The sequence below is a fragment of the Hyla sarda genome, chromosome 4, assembly GCF_029499605.1.
Source record: "Hyla sarda isolate aHylSar1 chromosome 4, aHylSar1.hap1, whole genome shotgun sequence".
NCBI lineage: Eukaryota > Metazoa > Chordata > Amphibia > Anura > Hylidae > Hyla > Hyla sarda.
This window is the reverse complement of record NC_079192.1, coordinates 233,619,169-233,639,089: the sequence shown is the minus strand read 5'-3', so window position 1 is coordinate 233,639,089 and position 19,921 is coordinate 233,619,169. Positions and strand designations below refer to the sequence as shown.

General features: G+C 43.3%; 1 protein-coding gene across 1 annotated transcript in view; it reads left to right on the top strand.

Moving 5' to 3' along the window:
- The window catches only part of MAPK12 (mitogen-activated protein kinase 12), a 183,800-nt gene that overhangs the window by 106,332 nt on the left and 57,547 nt on the right, over window positions 1-19,921 (top strand). The window lies entirely within an intron of this gene.

The following is a 19,921-nucleotide window of genomic DNA, read 5'->3' as shown; positions in this document are numbered from 1 at the left end:
AGTTGGACTTAAAGGGAGACCAACATATTATAATCACAGTCTAATCTGCAAGCACTATGTTCAAAATACGCTGAGCAGATCCATTTTGTGTGTTCTGATTCAGCAGACTAAGTAGTTCATTCATTCGGGGATTAATAGAACTGCCTACTGACTCCTAAGTGATTGACAACTATCTGTTTCTTGCTGTATGTTCCAATTTCAGTTGCTTAGCCTCTTAATAATCAACAGTCACAAGCAACCATGTCCTCTAAAGACATGTTTACACTGACTAAATAGAGGCGGAAAGTAACCTCCTGAATTCAGGCTAGTAATCCAGGGAACATTCTCAAATTTTCTAAGCGCTTATTTTATTAATTTTTTTTTTTTTGGGGGGGGGGGGGGGGGGGGGGTGTTCAATTTTTTCATTTTATTCATTTATTTTTAACTTTCGATGTGCAAAAAGTCTACTTTAAAATGAACTCACTTTGTTAAATGCCAAACCCCTGTAATGCAGTCATGCAGGCTTACAGATAAGTATGGCAGCCAAGGCCTTACTGAGGCTGTCTTGTGTATACCTGTTAGGCCCCTTTCACACTACCGTTATGTTCCTGCATTTTGACGTCCGTTATTCAGCAATAACGGGGCATGAAACAATGGATGAAATAACTGAATACAACTGATGATAACTGATGACCAATTTTGACAGACATTCTGTCAAAATAATGGACATGTGCCATCCGTTATCACCTGTTATAGTCCATTATTTTATGTCCATTATTTTATTTCCAGGTGACTTCCTGGTTGTGATGCTATACTGAGCATACATACTGATCATAATGGAACATAAAAATACGGACAATAACAGATGTCATTTGTAAACATTCGTCACCCATAGACTTCAGTGTTAAATTTTAATGGCCGTTTGGCGAAACAAAAATTAGTGCATGCACCGTCTTTTGTGCCGTCAAAAATAACGGACATTAGTCATAACGGGACATAAATGCTAAAGGATGGTCAAAAAATCCCATTGATATGAATGTTTTTTTTTGACAGACGTTTTCAGCACTAATATTTTTTCGCCAAAAATAATGGTGAAATAACTGCCGTTAAAATTTTACATTGAAGTCTATGGGTGACGGATGTTTGCAAATGACATCAGTTATTGTCCATTTTTTTAATGTAACATTCTTGAGCAAATTCTGTCAGGCAGGCAATAATGAGCTAACCTTAAAGTTTCCCTGTCAGATCCAACCCCAATTTTTATTTTTTTTTAGATATCGCTCAGTACCTAATCCTGACCGTGTACATCATATTTTTATGTGTCTAACACCTTTATTTATTTTTTTATTACACTTTTAATTTAGCTCACTAGTCTGAATTCCTCTCAAAGGGAGGGGGCGTGGCCTCACTGTGCAGGTCTCCGCCCCCTCCCTCAGTATGCTGTCTGCTCACATCTCCCCTAGCATTAGCAAAACTACAACTCCCAGCTTGTCCTCATTGACAGTAGTGGGACACAAGCTGACAGTGGGAGGATTTTTCCTCCAGCTGTGAGTCCTGCGCTCATAGCTGTCAATCAAAGAGGTGTGTCCATGACATAGGCGATGATGCATGGACACAGCAGGACTAGTATGTGTCCAAGCAGGCAGGAGGCAGTTGTTTGACTGGCTTTTTAAGTATGAAATACTGAACAATTTCTAATGAAAGCAATTGCAAAACCTATCAAATGTTTTTGTATCTGACAGTGCCCATTTAAGGGTAGGTTCACATTAGTGTCAGAGGCTCAGTTACAGATTCAGATCAGCAGGGGCAAACAAGTTTTACTTAACCCCTTAAGGACACATGACGTACTGGAACGTCATGTGTCTGCTCCCGATCTATAACGCGGGGCCACAGCGGGTCGGGCCTGGCCTCTAACAGCGGCTGTTAACCCTTTAGACGCGGCGTTCAAAGTTGAACGTCGCATCTAAAGTGAAATTGAAACAGCTCAGTGGGCTGTTCGGGATAGCTGCAGTGAAATAACGGCATCCCGAACAGCTCACAGGACAGCAGGAGGGTCCCTACTTGCCTCCTCGCTGTCCGATCGCAGAATGACTGCTCAGTGCCTGAGATCCAGGCATGAGCAGTCAAGTGGCAGAATCATCGTTCATTGGTTTCTTATGAGAAACCAGTGATCAATGTGAAAGATCAGTGTGTGCAGTGTTATAGGTCTATGGGACTATGGGACCTATAACGCTGCAAAAAAAAAGTGAATAAATAACATTTAACCCCTTCCCTATTAAAAGTTTGAATCACCCCCCTTTTCCCATAAAAAATAGTGTAAATAAAATTAAAATAAACATATATGGTATCGCCGCGTGTGGAAATTATAAAAATTATAAAAATATATCGTTAATTAAACCGCACGGTCAATGGCGTGCACGCAAAAAAATTCCAAAGTCCAAAATAGTGCACAAGCCCCATCAATGCAAAAATGGTACCGTTAAAAACTTCAGATCATGGTGCAAAAAATGAGCCCTCATACCGCCCCATACACGGAAAAATAAATAAGTTATAGTGGTCAGAAATTACAATTTTAAATGTATTAATTTTCCTGCATGAAGTTATGATTTTTTCCAGAAGTACGACAAAATCAAACCTATATAAGTAGGGTATCATTTTAACCGTATGGACCTACAGAATAAATATCAGGTGTCATTTTTACCGAAAAATTTACTACGTAGAAACGGAAGCCCCCAAAATTTACAAAACTGCGTTTTTTTTTTGTTTTTTTTATTTTTGTCTCACGATTTTTTTTTTTTCTGTTTCACCGTAGATTTTTGGGCAAAATGACTGACATCTTTACAAAGTAGAATTGTTGGCGCAAAAAAATAAGCCATCATATGGATTTTTAGGTGCAAAATTGAAAGAGTTATGATTTTTTAAAGGCAAGGAGCAAAAAACTAAAATGCAAAAAACGGAAAAACCCCTGGTCCTTAACCCCTTAAGGACGCAGGACGTAAATGTACGTCCTGGTGAGGTGGTACTTAACGCACCAGGACGTACATTTACGTCCTGTGCATAACCGCGGGCATTGGAGCGATGCCCGTGTCATGCGTGGCTGATCCCGGCTGCTGATCGCAGCCAGGGACCCGCCGGCAATGGCCGACGCCCGCGATCTCGCGGGCGTCCACCATTAACCCCTTTAGGTGCCGGGATCAATACAGATCCCGGCATCTGCGGCAGTTCGCCATTTAAATGAACAATCGGATCGCCCGCAGCGCTGCTGCGGGGATCCGATCATTCATAACGCCGCACGGAGGTCCCCTCACCTTCCTCCGTGCGGCTCCCGGCGTCTCCTGCTCTGGTCTGTGATCGAGCAGACCAGAGCAGGAGATGACCGATAATACTGATCTGTTCTATGTCCTATACATAGAACAGATCAGTATTAGCAATCATGGTATTGCTATGAATAGTCCCCTATGGGGACTATTCAAGTGTAAAAAAAAAATGTTAAAAAATGTAAAAGTAAAAGTAAAAAAAAAGTGAAAAATCCCCTCCCCCAATAAAAAAGTAAAACGTCCGTTTTTTCCTATTTTACCCCCAAAAAGCGTAAAAAACATTTTTTATAGACATATTTGGTATCGCCGCGTGCGTAAATGTCCGAACTATTAAAATAAAATATTAATGATCCCGTACGGTGAACGGCGTGAACGAAAAAAAATTAAAAAATGTCCAAAATTCCTACTTTTTTAATACATTTTATTAAAAAAAAAATAATAAAAAATTTATTAAGTTTTTTATATGCAAATGTGGTATAAAAAAAAAAGTACAGATCATGGCGCAAAAAATGAGCCCCCATACCGCCACTTATACGGAAAAATAAAAAAGTTAGAGGTCATCAAAATAAAGGGATTATAAACGTACTAATTTGGTTAAAAAGTTTGATTTTTTTTAAGCGCAACAATAATATAAAAGTATATAATAATGGGTATCATTTTAATCGTATTGACCCTCAGAATAAAGAACACATGTCATTTTTACCATAAATTGTACGGCGTGAAAACAAAACCTTCCAAAATTAGCAAAATTGCGTTTTTCGTTTTAATTTCCCCACAAAAATAGGGTTTTTTGGTTGCGCCATACATTTTATGATATAATGAGTGATGTCATTACAAAGGACAACTGGTCGCGCAAAAAACAAGCCCTCATACTAGTCTGTGGATGAAAATATAAAAGAGTTATGATTTTTAGAAGGCGAGGAGGAAAAAATGAAAACGTAAAAATTAAATTGTCTGAGTCCTTAAGGCCAAAATGGGCTGAGTCCTTAAGGGGTTAAAGGGGTACTCCGCCCCTAGACACCTTATCCCCTATCCAACGGATAGGGGGTAAGATGTCAGATCGCCGGGGTCCCGCTGCTGGGGACCCCGGGGATCGCTGCTGCAGCACCCCCGCTATCATTACTGCGCAGAGCGAGATCGCTCTGCACGTAATGACGGGCAATACAGGGGCCGGAGCATCGTTACATCACGGCTCCGCCCTTCGTGACGCCACGGCCCGCCCCCGTCAATACAAGTCTATGGGAGGGGGCGTGGCGGTCGTCACGCCCCCTGCCATAGACTTGCATTAAGGGGACGGGGCGTGATGTCATGAGGGGCGGAGCCATGATGTCACGCTGCTTCGGCCCCTGTATCGCCCGTCATTACGCACAGAACGAGCTCGCTCTATGCAGTAATGATGGCAGGGTGCCGCAGCGACACTCCACGGGGTCCCCAGCAGCGGGACCCCGGCGATCTGACATCTTATCCCCTATCCTTTGGATAGGGGATAGGATGCCAGGGGCGGAGTACCCCTTTAAGGGGTTAAACGTAGATGCTCACCTGAAATGCAGCTCCCAAAATTCTACTTGTTATATATTTCTATAACAATTATTATAGCTCGTGGTTGCTGGGAGTTCATGATGGTTTTTACAGGAGGATAACAGTAGTGTGAAAGGGGCCTTAGATATACCCAGATGAGTGCCAACAATAATGCATTGAAATACACATATTACATACATTGTTAAAAGTTTTCACTTTTGTGTGATGTACATTGTCAGATTCAGTGATGTGGTAGATAAGTTGTATTGTTGAACTTTAGTTTTGAAAACCTGTTGTTGTTTTACATCCAGATACCACTGCTCCAGTAACATACAGAGAAAAGGGCTTGTTACTTTCTTAATTAAATATAACATGTACAATACCTTCACTTACACATCACAAAATATAATCTTGGTTGAAATGTGTGGGGTTAACATTAAAATAACCTTTATTAAGCAGTTTAGCAGTGCAGACTTTTGTGCGGCACACCTTTTTTAGTTTTAGTGTAAATGATCAAAAATTAGACAACTGCAGGTATACAGATATGCATTGAACTGCCTTTGTAGTCAAAGCATTCTACTTGTAGGTCATTTCACTTGTGAAATGTGGCATTATTTTACAATACTGCTGATTAATCGTTTCTTTTTTTTAATTTTTTTTTATATAAAATATTTGTTGATTGTTAGTATTAAATGTAATTTTCATACTTTTTCTTCTGATGATAAATCCATAGCCATGTGAGCTGTGGAACTGGTTGCTGTAGCAACACAGAGCTTTGCTGCAGAAGATATATAGAACTATTTTTCTGTATTACATTTTTAATTTGTGAAGACTGATGAACCCTAAATGACATGAATCACTTGGGTTCTGCAGAACAATCTAGTAAATGATTACCCTGTAAAATTGCTTTTCAGGTGAGCATCTACGTTTAAGTCAAACTAGTTTGCCCCTGCTGATCTGAATCTGTAACTGAGCCTCTGACACTGATTTGAACCTAGCCTTAAGGTTAGATAGCTTATTATTGCCTGCTTGACACAATTTGCTCAAGAATGTTACATTGGTCGGTGATAAAAATTGCCCATAGAGAGTTTTTGCAATGTTAAAGTGCTATAAGCTCCAATGGTTGGCACACTGTATGTTACTCACTCTTGTTCTTTCAGGTTCCTTTCACACTATATGTTGCTCCATTTTAAAGACCTGTTATAATGTCCCATTAAGAAAACCCTTAAAACTGCCATTAAATGGCCGTTACTAAATCCTATTAAAGTCTATGGGACTTTTTTATTATCTGTTGTCACCCGTTATAGCCGTTATGAATAACGGACGTTATTTGTGACGGGAGAAGAAAATGCACTAATGTTACATGCACTAATTTTTCTCCCATCACAAATAACGTCCGTTATTCAGAACAGGTGATAACAGATTATCAAAAAATCCCATAGACTTGAACAGGAATTTGTAACTGCCATTTAACGGCTGTTTTAAGGGTTTTCTTAATGGACATTATAACAGGTTTTTAAAACGGAACAACATATAGTGTGAAAGGAGCCTTAAAGGAGTACACTGCCCCTAGACATCTTATCCCCCTATCCAAGGATAGGGGATTAGATGTCTGATCGCAGGGGTCCTGCTGGGTGGGGACCCCCGCAATCTCTCCTGCAGCCCTCCGAGTCATCAGCTCTTCGGAGCTAAGTTTGCTCCGTGGCTGATGACCGGGGCCAGCTGTTCGTGACTTCATGACTCCACCCCATCATGACGTTACACCGCCGATCCCTGAATCGTGTGTCATCAGCCACGGAACAAACCTAGCTCCGGAGAGCTGATGACTCAGAGGGCTGCAGGAGAGATCGCGGGGGTCCCCAGCAGCGGGACCCCTGCGATCAGAAATCTTATACCCTATCCTTGGAAGGGTTGTCCAGGCATTCTTACCTACCTGACTTTGGGCGTGGAGATATGCAAGTGCATGGTGGGCAGTTGGGTTGCTGAGGTAAGCATCCAACACCCATAGAGTGCCTCTTAAGGGTCCCGTTAACAAGAACTTTTATTCCAACTATTTTGAAGCTTGTACCTCTTTTTTAGTAGATTGTTTTATTAATATTGTAGCAAATCATTATGTAAATTTTTAGAATGTTCTAGTAATCCAGGCAATTGCAGACTATTGCAGCCTTTTTAATGTCAAGTTTTTTTTTCTTTTTGTAAGATGATGACATTCCCTAACTTTTGCCATGACTTGTTGGAGATTCCTTTCCTGAGTTACTTAGTCTTGTTCTGGCATGCTGTACTTGACAAGATGATGTCTCGAAATGATTCATCACCATGTGTTGTATTGTATCAGACAGACATGTGATTTGCCCTTTTTCATTTTTATATCCTCGTCTATATCGGTTTTAAACTAAAGCTAAATCATTTGAAACACTAAAATTTATCTAATTAGACATTATACTACATTACATTTATACACACTCAAATATTTCACAAGAAGATATATACATTACATACTTTTTAAGGTACACTTTGCTGGTACTGAGCTGGACCTCCTGTTGCCTTCAGAACTGCCTTCAATCTTTGTGACATGCCTTCTACAAAGTTCTGAAAACATTCTGCAGTAACTTTGGTCTTTATAGACAATCAGATCACTTCTTTCAATTTTCAGAGGCCTTATTAAAAATTAAAGAGGCAATCTGATTGGTTGCTGTGGGCAATTTTTCCTCTGGACAGGTTTTGATAAATCTCCCCCGATGGCTCTACGCAGTTGATGCAGATTTGTTGGCTCCACCACATCTCAAAGGTGCTCTATTGAATTGGGATCAAGTGACTTTGGAGCCATTGGACCACAGTCAACTCATGGTCATGGTTAAAGGAGCATTGCAGCATTAGAGAACTTATCCCCTATCCTATAGGGGATAAGTGTCTGATCGCTGGTGGTCAGACCGCTCAGAGCCCCTGTGATCTCCTGTACGGGGCCCCCCGAACTGCCGCGGCTCTGCGTGGCTAATGCTTGTGTTATCGACATCACTAAGAGGTTGACAAACACTCTCCCTCCATTCAGCTCTATGGGAGAGGCGGGGGATCTCTCTGCATCTCCGCCTCTACCATACAGATACATGGAGGGGGAGTGTCGTCGGGGAAGGGGTCCCTGCGTTCGGATCCCCGCGATCAGACACTTAAACCCCTATCTGCAGGATGAGTTGTTTAAAGGGGTACTCCGGCGCTGAACATCTTATCCCCTATCAAAAGGATAGTGGATAAGATGTTAGATCATGGGGATTCCGCTGATGGGACCCCCGCAGTCTCTCCTGCAGCACCCCCATTTTTCAGCTGCACATAGCGGGGATCGCTCGGGCAGGGCAGGGAACTGAGTATCGTGATGTCATGACTCCGCCCCCTCGTAACATCACACCCCGCCCCCTCAATGCAAGTCTATGGGAGGGGGGCGTGAAGGCCGGATGCCTGCGATCTAACATCTTATCTCCTATCCATTTGACAGGGGATAAGATGTTCAGTGCCAGAGTACCCCTTTAAGGCTGCTGTACTCCTTTAAGAAACAAGTTTGAGATGATGTGTAAGCTTTGTGACTTGGTGCATTATTCTGCTTGGAAGTAGCAATCAGAAGATGGGTACACCGTGGTCATTAACAATAATCTGGTAGGCTGTCGCGTTTAAACAATGCTCAATTTATACTAAATTGCAACAATACCACCAGCAGCCTGGATGGATCCATGCTTTAACCCCTTAAGGACCAGGCCATTTTACACCTTAGGACCAGAGTGTTTTTTGCACATCTGACCACTGTCACTTTAAACATTAATAACTCTGGAATGCTTTTAGTTATGATTCTGATTCCGAGATTGTTGTTTTGTGACATATTCTACTTTAACATAGTGGTAAAAGTTTGTGGTAACTTGCATCCTTTCTTGGTGAAAAATCCCAAAATTTGATGAAAAATTAGAAAATGTTGCATTTTTCTAACTTTGAAGCTTTCTGCTTGTAAGGAAAATGGATATTCAAAATAATTTCCAATATGTCTACTTTATGTTTGCATCATAAAATTGATGTGTTTTTACTTTTGGAAGACACCAGAGGGCTTCAAAGTTCAGCAGCAATTTTCACAAAATTTTGAAACTCGCTTTTTTTCAGGGACCAGTTCAGGTTTGAAGTGGATTTGAAGGGTCTTCATATTAGAAATACCCCACAAATGACCCCATTATAAAAACTACACCCCCCAAAGTATTCAAAATGACAATCAGTAAGTGTTTTAACCCTTTAGGTGTTTCACAGGAATAGCAGAAAAGTGAAGAAGAAAATTCACAATCTTCATTTTTTACACTCGCATGTTCTTGTAAACCAAATTTTTGAATTTTTATAAGGGGTAAAAGGAGAAAATGTATACTTATATTTGTAGCCCAATTTCTCTCCATTAAGGACATACCTCATATGTCTATGTAAATTGTTCGGCGGGCACAGTAGAGGGCTCAGAAGCGAAGGAGCGACAAGGGGATTTTGGAGAGTACGTTTTTCAGAAATGGTTTTTTGGGGGCATGTTGCATTTAGGATGCCCCTATGGTGCCAGAACAGCAAAAAAAAAAAAAAAAAACACATGGCATACCATTTTGGAAACTAGACCCCTTGGGGAACGTAACAAGGAATAAAGTGAGCCTTAATACCCCACAGGTGTTTGACGACTTTTGCATATGTAAAAAAAAAATTTTTTTTTCTCAATAAAATGTTTCCCCCCAAATTTCACATTTTTGCAAGGGTTAATAGCAGAAAAATACCACCCAAAATTTGTAACCCCATCTCTTCTGAGTATGGAGGTACCCCATAAGTTGACCTGAAGTGCACTACGGGCGAGCTACAATGCTCAGAAGAGGAGGAGCACCATTGAGCTTTTGGAAAGATAATTCGTTTGGAATGGTAGTCAGGGGCCATGCATTTACAAAGCCCCCCGTGGTGCCAGAACAGTGGACCCCCCCACATGTGACCCTATTTTGGAAACTACACCCCTCACAGAATTTAATAAGTGGTGCAGTGAGCATTTACACCCCAAATTCGTTTGGAATGGTAGTCAGGGGCCATGTGCATTTACAAAGCCCCCCGTGGTGCCAGAACAGTGGACCCCCCCCACATGTGACCCTATTTTGGAAACTACACCCCTCACAGAATTTAATAAGTGGTGCAGTGAGCATTTACACCCCACTGGCGTTTGACAGATCTTTAGAACAGTGGGCTGTGCAAATGGAAAATTAAATTTTTCATTTTCACGGATCACTGTTCCAAAAATCTGTCAGACACCTGTGGGGCGTAAATGCTCACTGCACCCCTTATTACATTACATGAGGGGTGTAGTTTCCAAAATGGGGTCACATATGGGGCTGGGTCCATTGTTCTGGTACCATGGGGGCTTTGTAAACACAAGTGGCCTTCAATTCCCGGCAAATTTTCTCTTCAAAATCCCAATGGCGCTCCTTCTCTTCTGAGCATTGTAGTGCACCCATAGAGCACTTTACATCCACATATGGGGTATGTTCTTACTCAGAAGAAATTGGGTTACAAATTTTGTGGGGCTTTTTTTTATTTTCCCTTGTGAAAATGACAAATTTTGGGTGACACCAGCATTTTAGTGAAAAAAAAGTTTTTTTTCATTATCCCATCCAACTTTAATGAAAATTTGTCAAACACCTGTGGGGTGTTCAGGCTCACTATACCCCTTGTCACATTCTGTGAGGGGTGTTGTTTCCAAAATGGGGTCACATGTGGGTATTTATTTTTTTGGGTTTATGTCAGAACCGCTGTAAAATCAGCCACCCCTGTGCAAATCACCAATTTAGGCCTCAAATGTACATGGTGCGCTCTCACTCCTGAGCCTTGTTGTGCGTCCGCAGGGCATTTTATGCCCACATATGGGGTATTTACGTACTCAGGAGAAATTGACAAAAAAATTTTTTTTACACTAACAGGCTGGTGTAGACCCCAACTTTTCTTTTTCATAAGGGGTAAAAGGAAATAAAGCCCCCAAAATTAGTGCAATTTCTCCCGAGTACGGAGATACCCCATATGTGGCACTAAACTGTTTCCTTGAAATACGACAGGGCTCTGAAGTGAGAGTGCGCCATGCGCATTTGAGGACTAAATTAGGGATTGCACAGGGGTGGACATAGTGGTATTCTACGCCAGAGATTCCCAAACAGGGTGCCTCCAGCTGTTGCTAAACTCCCAGCATGCCTGGACAGTCAGTGGCTGTACGGAAATGCTGTGAATTGTTGTTTCGCAACAGCTGAAGGCTCTGTTTTGGAAACACTGCCGTACAATACGTTTTTTTATTTTTATTGGGGGGACAGTGTAAAGGGGTGTATATGTAGTGTTTTACCCTTTATTATGTGTTAGTGTAGTGTAGTGTAGTGTAGTGTTTTCAGGGTACATTCACTCTGGTGGAGGTTTATAGCGAATTTACCGCTAGGAGTTTGCGCTGCGGTGAAAAATTTGCCGCAGCTCATACTTGAAGCAGAAAACTTACTGTAAACCCGCCAGTGTGAATGTACCCTGTACGTTCACATGGGGTGGGGGCAAACCTCCAGCTGTTTCAAAACTACAACTCCCAGCATGTACTGACATACCGTGCATGCTGGGAGTTGTACTTTTGCAACAGCTGTAGGCACACTGGTTGGAAAACCTTCAGTTAGGTTCTGTTACCTAACTCAGTATTTTCCAACCAGTGTGCCCCCTGCTGTTGCAAAACTGCAACTCCCAGCAAGCCTAAACAGCTCTCTGGGCATGCTGGGAGTTGTAGTTTTGCAACATCTGAAGGGTTACAGTTTAGAGACCACTATAGTGGTCTCAGACTGTAGCCCTCCAGATGTTGATAAGTAACTCACCGGCTTCCGTCGGATCCAGGGAGCTGCGTCGCCCGCTGCCGCAGCTGATCGTCCGGGATTTACCGCCCAGTAATTTCGCATGATCCCGGCTGTCAAAGACAGCCAGGACCATGCTAAAGAATAGGAGCGAGGTGGCAAACCGGCCACCTCCTCCTATACCCTGCGATCTGTCGGTTAGTTAACCGACCAATCGCAGGGGGGGGTTACTTCCTCCCGTCCTGCCCAGCCCCTGAAAGTCCGGAGAGGACGAGAGGAAGACCGGAGGACGTTGCGGGGGACGGGGGAGTGCTGGGGACCGGCCCCGGTACTTAGCTCGTCCCTGAAGACCCGGATCCCTGCGATGAAGACGGCGGCGACAGGTGAGTAGATCTTCAGCCGCGGTCGGGCCCTTTACAGCAATGCACGTCGCCGTAAAGCGACATGCATTGCTGTATTGGGACCCTGTAAACTACAACTCCCAGCATGCCCAGACAGCCCTTGGCGTCTGGGCATGCTGGGAGTTGCAGTTTTGCAACATCTGGAGGTCCACAGTTTGGAGACCACTGTGCCCTTCCAGATGTTGCAAAACTACACCTCCTCAGCATGCCCTTACTGTCCAGGCATGCTGGGAGTTGTAGTTCTGTAACATCTGGCCCTTCAAATGTTGCAGAACTACAACTCCCAGCATGCCTGGACAGTAAGGGCATACTGGGAGTTGTAGTTTTGCAACATCTGGAAGGGCACAGATTGAGAACCACTGTATTAGTGGTCTACAAACTGTAGTCCTCCAGATGTTGCAAAACTACAACTCCAAGCATGCTGGGAGTTGTAGTTCGGCAACATCTGGCTCTAAAGATGTTGCCGAACTACTACTCCCAGCATGTTTGAGAATGCTGAGAGTTGTGGTTTTGCAACAACTGGTGGCACTCTGGTTGGGAAACATTGTCTGTTTCCTAACTCAGTGTTTCCCAACCAGTGTTCCTCCAGCTGTTGCAAAACTATAATTACCAGCATGCACTGATAGACTGTGCATGCTGGGAGTTGTAGTTTTGCAACAGCTGGAGGTCACCCCCTGTGAATGTACAGGGTACTTTCACATGGGCAGGGGCTTACAGTGAGTATCAGGCTGCAAGTTTGCAATGCAGCAAATTTGGCGCGGCAGCTCAAACTCGCTGTAACCCCCCGCCCATGTGACTGTACCCTAAAAACACTACACTACACTAACACAAAATAAAATAAAAAGTAAAAAATACTACATATACTCATACCCCTACACAGCCCCCCTCCCCAATAAAAATGAAAAACGTCTGGTACGCCACTGTTTCCAAAATGGAGCCTCCAGCTGTTGCAAAACAACAACTCCCAGTATTGCTGGACAGCCGTTGACTGTCCAAGCATGCTGGGAGTTTTGCAACAGCTGGAGGCACCCTGTTTGGGAATCACTGGCGTAGAATACCCCTATGTCCACCCCTATGTAAATCCCTAATTTAGGCCTCAAATGCACATGGCGCTCTCACTTTTGAGCCCTGTTGTATTTCAAGGCAACAGTTTAGGGTCACATATGGGGTATCGCCGTACTCGGGAGAAATTGCCTAACAAATTTTGGGGGGCTTTTTCTCCTTTCACCCCTTATGAAAATGTGAAGTTGGGGTCTTCACCAGCATGTTAGTGTAAAAAAATAAATTTTTTACACTAACATGCTGGTGTTGCCCTATACTTTTCATTTTGAAAAGAGGTAAAAGGGAAAAAAGCCCCCAAAATTTGTAATGCAATTTCTCCCGACTACGGAGATACCCCATATGTGGGCGCAAAGTGCTCTGGGGGCGCACAACAAGGCCCAGAAGGGAGAGTGCGCCATGTACATTTGAGGTGATTTGCACAGGGGTGGCTGATTGTTACAGCGGTTTTGACAAACGCAAAAAAAACTAAACCCCACATGTGACCCCATTTCGGAAACTACACCCCTCACGGAATGTAATGAGGGGTCCAGTGAGAATTTACCCCCCACTGGTGTCTGACAGATCTTTGGAACAGTGGGCTGTGCAAATTAAAAATGTTGTACAGACCACTGTTCCAAGGATCTGACAGACACCAGTGGGGGTAAATGCTCACTGTACCCCTTGTTACTTTCCTCAAGGGGTCTAGTTTCCAAAATGGTATGCCATGTGGGGGTTATTTTGCTGTCCTGGCACCATATGTGCTTCCTAAATGCGAAGTGCCCCCCGAGCAAAATTTGCTCTCAAAAAGCCAAATATGACTCCTTCTCTTCTAAGCATTGTAGTTCGCTCGTAGTGCACTTCAGGTCAACTTATGGGGTACCTCCATACTCAGAAGAGATGGGGTTTCAAATTTTGGGGGGTATTTTTTGCTATTAACCCTTGCAAAAATGTGAAATTTGGGGGGAAACACCCATTTTAATGAAATTTTTTTTTTTTTTTTTTTTTTTTTTTTAACGTATGCAAAAGTCGTGAAACCCGTGTGGGGTATTAAGGCTCACTTTATTCCTTGTTACGTTCCTCAAGGGGTCTAGTTTCCAAAATGATATGCCATGTGGGTATTTTTTGCTGTCCTGGCACCATAGGGGCTTCCTATATGGGACATGCCCCCAAGCAAAATTTGCTCTCAAAAAGCCAAATATGACTCCTTCTCTTCTGAGCATTGTAGTGCTCTCGTAGTGCACTTCAGGTCAACTTATGGGGTACCTCCATACTCAGAAGAGATGGGGTTACAAATTTTGGGGGGTATTTTCTGCTATTAACCCTTGCAAAAAATGTGAAATTTGGTGGGAATCACACATTTTAGTGAAATTTTATTTTATTTTTTTACATATGCAAAAGTCGTGAAACACATGTGGGGTATTAAGGCTCACTTTATTCCTTGTTACGTTCCTCAAGGGGTCTTGTTTCCAAAATGGTATGGCATGTGTTTTTTTTTTTTTTTTTTGCTGTTCTGGCACCATAGGGGCTTCCAAAATGCAACATGCCCCCCAAAAAACATTTCAGAAAAACGTACTCTCCAAAATCCCCTTGTCACTCCTTCGGTTCTGAGCCCTCTACTGTGCCCACTGAACACTTTACATAGACATATGAGGTATGTCCTTACTCGAGAGAAATTGGGCTACAAATATAAGTATACATTTTCTCCTTTTACCCCTCGTAAAAATTCAAAAATTGGGTCTACAAGAACATGCGAGTGTAAAAAATGAAGATTGTGAATTTTCTCCTTCACTTTCCTGCTATTCCTGTGAAACACCTAAAGGGTTAAAAGGCTGACCGAATATCATTTTGTATACTTTGGGGGGTGCAGTTTTTATAATGGGGTCATTTGTGGGGTATTTCTAAGATGAAGACCCTTCAAATCCACTTCAAACCTGAACTGGTCCCTGAAAAATAGTGAGTTTGGAAATTTTGTGAAAAATTGGAAAATTGCTGCTGAACTTTGAAGCCCTCTGGTGTCTTCCAAAAGTAAAAACTTGTCAATTTTATGATGCAAACATAAAGTAGACATATTGTGTATGTGAAAAAAAAATTAAAATATTTTTACAAACAGAGAGCTTCAAAGTTAGAAAAATGCAAAATTTTCAAATTTTTCATAAAATTTTCAAATTTTTCACCAAGAAAGGATGCAAGTTACAAATTTTTTTTACCACTATGTTAAAGTAGAATATGTCACGAAAAAACAATCTCAGAATCAGATTGATAACTAAAAGCATTCCAGAGTTATTAATGTTTAAAGTGACAGTGGACAGATGTTCAAAAAATGGCCGGGTCCTAAGGTGTAAAATGGCTGGGTCCTTAAGAGGTTAAACTTTAGGCACACCAGTATGTCACCCCATTAAGTAGGTAGTCCCCTTTAGGAAGATATGTCCCTTTATCAGGTCAGTACGTCTCCTCATCAGATAGGTAGGCAAGTAGGGCTCCCCTAGTAAGTAAATAATGTCCCATATAGATATGTCCCCCAGTTGGTAGAAAGGGTGGGCTCCCCCAGAAGGCATACACAGCCCCAGATATATATGTCTCCCTTTTAGATAGAGCTCCCCATATGAAGACAGGCCCCCATATAGATATGACCCCATCAGGTAGGGCTCCCCAGTAGGTATAGAGGTCAATGATAGATATGATCCCCATCACTAATCTATATGGGTGCCTGTCTACCTACTGGGGAGCCCTACCTGATTATCAGGTAGGGGTTCCCAATAGGTGTACAGGCCCCCAGATAGTTATTACCCCCGGCAGGTAGGGCTCCTATTTAATCAATTATGCCACCTAAGAAGAAGTCATCACATGCGCACTGTGGATGTGATGACTTCACCAATCGCGCGTGCCCCTCAAGGAAGTCTTGTTATAGGCTGCAGCAGGGAGATATAGGTACAGTAGCAGTGTGTCGACATGTGTGAAGTGTTCCGGCATTTAGCGCTACTTGCCCGAAGCAGGGCTAAATGCCTGAAGAAATCACCTGCCTGGTGTCTGGAAATGCATGTCCCAGGAGTCGGGCGATACAAATTTCACATCCCTGCTACATAAAATTTGCTTTTGCCAGAAGAATATGCAAGTTATCAGTCCAATTTTTTTTTCTTAAATCCCTGTTTAACCCCTCAAGAATACAGCCCATTTTGGCCTTAACCCCTTCCCGCAGAATGTCATATATAAACGCCGGGTTGTGCAGTGCGTTCGCGCATCCCGGCGTTTATAAATGACATTCAGTTAACCCGGCGATGCGAAGCATCGCACGGGTTAACTGGCAGAAGTCCCGCTTTTTCCAGCAGGGGACAACTTCTGCTTCACCCCCCAGGACCATCCATTGATGGTCCTGGTCAGCGATCACTGTGATTGGTCCCTGTGGACCAATCACAGTGATCTGGGGTGAAAGTTCAGATCCCCCGCACTGCCCGCCTCTGGAAGTCGGGCAGGACGGGGGACGAAGGCTGCAGGGGCTCGCGGGGACCTGCGGCACACGGGGGGGGAACACGTGGGGACCGGCGGACTTACCTGGAGCAGCGGCGGGACCGAGGAGCAGCGGCAGGACTGGCCACGTGGAGGAGCAGCGACGGGACCGGCAGGTAAGTATATAGTCCTCAGAGGCAGCAGTGAAGATCTTCACTGCTGCTTCTAGGAGTCTGAAAACTACAACTCCCAGCATGCCTAGACAGCCTTTGGCTGCCTGGGCATGCTGGGAGTTGTAGTTTTGCAACATCTGGAGGGCCCCAGTTTGGAGACCATTGTATAATGGTCTCCAATCTGTGCTCTTCCAGCTGTTGCAAAACTACAACTCCCAGTATGCACTGACTGTCCAGGCATGCTGGGAGTTTTAGTTCAGCAACATCTGGCCCTTCAGATGTTGCCGAACTACAACTCCCAGCATGCCCTTCAGCTGTCTAGGCATGCTGGGAGTTGTAGTTTTGCAACAACTGGAGACACACTGGTTGGGAAACATTGTCTGTTTCTAACTCAGCGTTTCCTAACCTGTGTGCCTCCAGCTGTTGCAAAACTATGACTCCCAGCATGCACTAACAGACCATGCATGCTGGGAGTTGTGGTTTTGCAACAGCTGGTGCAACCCCCAAACCCCCCCCCCCCCCCCCCCGCCACCCCCGTGAATGTACAGGGTACATTCACATTCACATGGGCAAGGCTTTTACAGTGGGTTTCTCGCATCTTGAGATGCAGCAAATTTTGCGCTGGGAAACTCGCTGTAATCCCCCGCCCATGTGACTGTACCCTAAAAACACTACACTACACTAACACAAAATAAAATAAAAAGTTAAAAACATTACATATACACATACCCCTACACAGCCCCCCTCCCCCAATAAGAACGTCCGGTACACCACTGTTTCCAAAGCAGAGCCTCCAGCTGTTGAAAAACAACAACTCCCAGTATTGCCAGACAGCCGTTGACTGTCCAGGCATGCTGGGAGTTTTGCAACAGCTGGAGGCACCCTGTTTGGGAATCACTGGCGTAGAATTCCCCTATGCCCCCCCCCTATGCAAGTCCCTAATTAAGGCCTCAAATGGGCATGGCGCTCTCACTTTGGAGCCCTGTCGTATTTCAGGGCAACAGTTTAGGGCCACATATGGGGTATCGCTGTACTCGGGAGAAATTGTGTTACAAGGTTTGGGGGGCTTTTTCTTCTTTAACCCTTCATGAAAAGGAAATGTTGGGGTCTACACCAGAATGTTAGTGTAAAAATTTTTTTTTTACACTAACATGCTGATGTTGCCCTATACTTTACATTTTCACAAGAGGTAAAAGGGAAAAAAGCCCCCCAAAATTTGTAACGTAATTTCTCCCAACTACAGAGATACCCCATATGTGAGCGCAAAGGGCTCTGGGGGCGCACAACAAGGCCCAGAAGGGAGAGCGCACCATGTACATTTGAGGTGATTTGCACAGGGGTGGCTGATTGTTACAGCAGTTTTGACAAACGCAAAAAAAACAAAACCCCACATGTGACCCCATTTCGGAAACGACACCCCTCACGGAATGTAATGAGGGGTGCAGTGAGAATTTACCCCCCACAGGTGTCTGACGGATCTTTGGAACAGTGGTCCGTGAAAATGAAAACTTGTACAGCCCACTGTTCCAAAGATCTGTCAGACACCAGTGGGGGGCAAATGCTCACTGTACCCCTTGTTACGTTCCTCAAGGGGTCTAGTTTCCAAAATGGTATGCCATGTGGTTTTTTTTTTTGCTGTCCTGGCACCATAGGGGCTTCCTAAATGCGACATGCTCCCCGAGCAAAATTTGCTCTCAAAAAGCCAAAAATGACTCCTTCTCTTCTGAGCATTGTAGTTCGCCCATAGTACACTTCAGGTCAATTTATGGGGTACCTCCATACTCAGAAGAGATGGGGTTACAAATTTTGGCGGGTATTTTCTGCTATTAACCCTTGCAAAAAGGTGAAATTAGGGGGGAAACACACATTTTAGTGGAATTTTTTTTTTTTTTTACATATGCAAAAGTCGTGAAACACCTGTGGGGTATAAGGCTCACTTTATTCCTTATTACATTCCTCAAGGGGTCTAGTTTCCAAAATGGTATGCCATGTGTTTTTTTTTTTTGCTGTTCTGGCACCATAGGGGCTTCCTAAATGTGACATGCCCCCCGAGCAAAATTTGCTCTCAAAAAGCCAAATATGACTCCTTCTCTTCTGAGCATTGTAGTTCGCCCATAGTGCACTTCAGGTCAATTTATGGGGTACCTCCAAACTCAGAAGAGAAGGGGTTACAAATATTGGGGGGTATTTCCTGCTATTAACCCTTGGGAAAATGTGAAATTTGGGGGGAAACACACATTTTAGTGAAAAACTAATTTTTTTTTTACATATGCAAAAGTCGTGAAACACCTGTGGGGTATTAAGGCTCACTTTATTCCTTGTTACGTTCCTCAAGGGGTCTAGTTTCCAAAATGGTATGCCATGTGTTTTTTTTTTTGCTGTCCTGGCACCATAGGGGCTTCCTAAATGCGACATGCTCCCCGAGCAAAATTTGCTCTCAAAAAGCCAAAAATGACTCCTTCTCTTCTGAGCATTGTAGTTCGCCCATAGTACACTTCAGGTCAATTTATGGGGTACCTCCATACTCAGAAGAGATGGGGTTACAAATTTTGGCGGGTATTTTCTGCTATTAACCCTTGCAAAAAGGTGAAATTAGGGGGGAAACACACATTTTAGTGGAATTTTTTTTTTTTTTTACAAATGCAAAAGTCGTGAAACACCTGTGGGGTATAAGGCTCACTTTATTCCTTATTACATTCCTCAAGGGGTCTAGTTTCCAAAATGGTATGCCATGTGTTTTTTTTTTTTGCTGTTCTGGCACCATAGGGGCTTCCTAAATGTGACATGCCCCCCGAGCAAAATTTGCTCTCAAAAAGCCAAATATGACTCCTTCTCTTCTGAGCATTGTAGTTCGCCCATAGTGCACTTCAGGTCAATTTATGGGGTACCTCCATACTCAGAAGAGAAGGGGTTACAAATATTGGGGGGTATTTCCTGCTATTAACCCTTGGGAAAATGTGAAATTTGGGGGGAAACACACATTTTAGTGAAAAACTAATTTTTTTTTTACATATGCAAAAGTCGTGAAACACCTGTGGGGTATTAAGGCTCACTTTATTCCTTGTTATGTTCCTCAAGGGGTCTAGTTTCCAAAATGGTATGCCATGTGAGGGTTTTTTGCTGTTCTGGCACCATAGGGGCTTCCTAAATGCAACATGCCCCCCAAAAACCATTTCAGAAAAACGTACTCTCCAAAATCC